The following is a 3,849-nucleotide window of genomic DNA, read 5'->3' as shown; positions in this document are numbered from 1 at the left end:
TGTGTGTGTGTGTGTGTGTGTGTGTGTGTTTGTGGAAAGGGAAAGATTGGACTTCAGTAGGCAGCTACAGTGAACTTTGTTGGTAAAGGTGAGGGTGAGAAGCTCTGAGCCAGGTCTAATGACGCACACCTCTAATCCTACCACTTGGGAGGTAGAGGCAGGAGGAATGGGAGTTCAATAGCTCAGTGGATAAGAGTGTTTATTGTGAAAGCAAGATGAACTGAGTTCAAATTCCAGTGCCTATTTAAAAAAACAAAAAACATCCTGACTGCACATGCTGTAACCCCAGATTAATGGGTGGAAAGAGGTGGATTCCAGGCGCTCACTGGCCAGCCAGGCTAGCCAAAATGACAAGCTTCCTGTTCAGTGTGAGACCCTGACTCAAAAGAAAGGTAAAGACTGATATAGGATAGTCCTCCTCTGGCCTCCGCATGCTTGCATGTGGGCTTGTGCCCTTACACACCACACACACAAACACACATGTGCACACAAATGAATAATCAAAAATGACAAAACACAAGGATCTCTGCATGATCCATCCAAAGACAAACATGAAATACATGTGGTACACTTGTTCTGTCTGCCACTAAAATTCTGAACTGATAAATCTGTCAAATAAGTGAGTAAAGAGAAAGCCAGCAGTCTGTCCTATCCAACTCACAGTGACAATGCACTACAGCTTATAAGAGGACCAGAAGAGAAAGTCAGACTGGAGCTGACTTTGTATACATATATACTGTGAGGGACAGTGTCAATAATATGAACCAATACTATTTGGAAAAAGAAACTATAGAACAAAGGTCTGATGATTGTTTGTGAGAAGTAGGCAGAATACCATAAAATAAATCTAACTCATGGAGAAAGCAGTTATATGAAGTTTTATGGTTATTATGCCATGCTTGGGAGCAGGATGCAAATAAGCCATAGTCAACAATAACTTCAATTTTTCAAATCTCAAAGTTAGCAGTGAATGACAGTTTTTCTACTAATGTGTTAGAATGTATCCATTTCAGTTAAGTGGTCTACTGCCATAAGTACTTAGGACCAAATAATTATGGCTTGAATTTTTGCAGAAAGCAACACGTTGGCCTAGGTATGTGTGGCTTTGACATCTTGGCACTCAACACATCAATGAAATAAGCATTCTCTACTAATTTGTGCCCCATATACTTTCCTAGCAAACTCAGTCAATACTGGTTTGCAGTTTTGAGAAAAGGAAAGGAGGGAAGGAAGGGAAGGGGTAAAAGATGAATGGATGGACAGATAGGAAGAAGGAAAGGAAGCTACTGTTCAGAAGCATATTCACAGCTGGCTATTACATGGTATTTTCACTTAATTTGTGTTATAGTCTGACTGAATCCCTCTAAATTTTGAGTGGAAAACCCAATAAGCAATGCTCTGGAATTAGAGAGTGGGCCCTTTGAGAAACAGACCCATAATCCAAGGCATGGTGGCTAGATTGACTGGTAGCTGTGTCTATAAGAGCTTGCTCACATCTGGGCAGATCAGGAAGCAGAAAGCCAGAGGGAGGCAGTGTCAAGGCAGGGCCAGGCTATAAACCTCAAGAACTGCTCCCCAGTGGCTCACCTCCTCCAGCAAAGCCCCATGCCTAAAGTTTCAACAAACACTTAACACAGCTTTGCTAGCTTGGAACCAAATGTTCAATCACCAGAGCCTATTAAGGTACATTTCACATTCAACTCATAGCAGTGACTTTGTCAGAGAGTCCCCATAGAGGGCCAGGGAAGGTGCCGTGTATGAACCAGGAAATGGTCCCTCACCAGACTCTTAAACCAGTTTGTTCCTTGAACTTCTCACATTCCATAACAGCTGGACAGTGAGAAGCAAACATCTACCATGCACTAAGTATTCAGACTCTGGTATTTCATTACAGCACCCCAAACAGATCAAAACAGCCAGCAGGAAAGCACCTAATTGTGATAACTCATGCTTCTGTGACATGTTTTTACATACTCAAAAAAGAAATGGGAGCAAACCATTTTAATGGGTTTGACAGAATTAAACTATTTTTGCTGTTTTAAAATACAAAGGGGGGGGGGTACTGAGGAATGCAAAGTCTTCCAAAGAGAAACATCAGTGCCACAGTTACAAAACCAGCCAATCAGGGAAGACTTATCGCTGGCATCATTCGATCTTGCTTCTCTCCCCTTTTCAGCTGAATGTTGTTGTGAGGTTCAGATTATTCAATTTACCCAACTGAATCCACTGAGGGCCTCCTCAGGACACAAAAATAACTGTTTCCTCAATGAGAACATATTCAACTTTACTTATAACAATAAAAGAACAATTGTATTGGAAAAATGCACAGTAAACGCTAAAGGCTGTTATAAGCTTTAATCTCAAAGGAATATTTTCTTCAGAAAATCAATTGTGGAACATGAAGAAGGGTTTTTGTTTATTTGTTTTGATTTGTCTGTTTTGTGATGAATGCCTACTCTGATAGAGTAGCCTTTCACCCATGTGTTTTTAGAACCACACAGTAATTCAATAAGCTTTCTAATAGGCTACCAAACCTTTCAAAATGCTGGATAATGCTAATCCTGCTTGTGGCATAGGGCTATCTTCTTGCCTTTGTGCCTCTCCCCCCATTTCTGAGTTTACTAGCATGTAAGGGTTCCTGAGGCAACCCTTGTTCACCCACATGTCCAGCCTGCTACCACTATTAGTACCCGCCACACACTAGTCCAGGGAACCTAAGATTCTTTCTGAGTTTATCCACACATTTTCTTCTGTTTCAAGATGTGTAAACAGAAAAATGAACTGCCCCTTCCTCTCTGGTCTTTTTCTCCCTTTTATAAAGGGCTTTCTGATTACACAGAGTTCACTCAGATAACCAAGAATAATCTCCCCATCTTAAGCTCCTTAATTTAGCCACATCTGCAGATAGAGAGGGTTTCTAATGTATGATGGTTTCGCTTGCGATATTTTGACGTCATGACTGTGTAAAGATCATATGCTTTCTATAAAAGCAGTGCTTAGCATTCTTTTCTGTTCCCAGGCTAGCATTATGACACAGGATTCTCTTGCAGTATAATGCAGTAGGAAAGAGTTACAGCTCCTGTAGACCAGGAGATCACAAGGGTAAACAATCGGTATACTACAGCAGGCTGTGTTGCTAAGCTACAACCTTCATAAACTAGGTGTGCTAAATCCATTTCAATTCAGATCATTTCAGTTTATTATGCATTTGTCAAGATATAACCCCATCAGGAGTTGAAAAGCATTGGGATAAGTTAACATAGTCACAGGTTTCAGGGATTAGGATATGGATGTCTTTGAAGAGATATTATTCATCTCACCACTGACAGCAAGCAAAAATGACCCTCTCTATATGAAATGGGTAAAATTCTAAAAATCTTATGTTGAAAGAAGAAAGATGTATTAGAGACTGACTTTAAAATTGGATTTTCTCAATATCACTCACTAACTGAGATTTTAAACAGGTTACTTAAATTCTGTAAACTCTTTTTCTCTATATAAAAAAGGAACAATATCTCTTAGTTGTCAGAAGTAAATGAGATTACATGATATTGAATCTGCATAGGGTTTACTATATATTCAAACTATGTTTTGTTATGGTTTGAATGTGTCTCCAAAGAACAGGTATTTTCAGGCAGGACCTAACAGGAATTATTTAGGTCATAAAGTCTCCACCCCCACAAATGAATGAGTATCAACTATATAAGGTCTTTAGGCTGTAATTTCCTCTTTTGTTCTATCTTGTACACATATCCTTTTGCTTTTCCACCTTCTACCATGTGGTGATAAAGCAAGATGTCATCTGTCAGATGAAGGCTTAGACCTTGGGTTTGACAAGCATGTAAGGGC

Source organism: Nannospalax galili, unplaced genomic scaffold (assembly GCF_000622305.1).
Source record: "Nannospalax galili isolate Female #2095 unplaced genomic scaffold, S.galili_v1.0 scaffold96, whole genome shotgun sequence".
NCBI classification, from domain to species: Eukaryota; Metazoa; Chordata; class Mammalia; order Rodentia; family Spalacidae; genus Nannospalax; species Nannospalax galili.
This window is presented reverse-complemented; position numbering follows the sequence as displayed.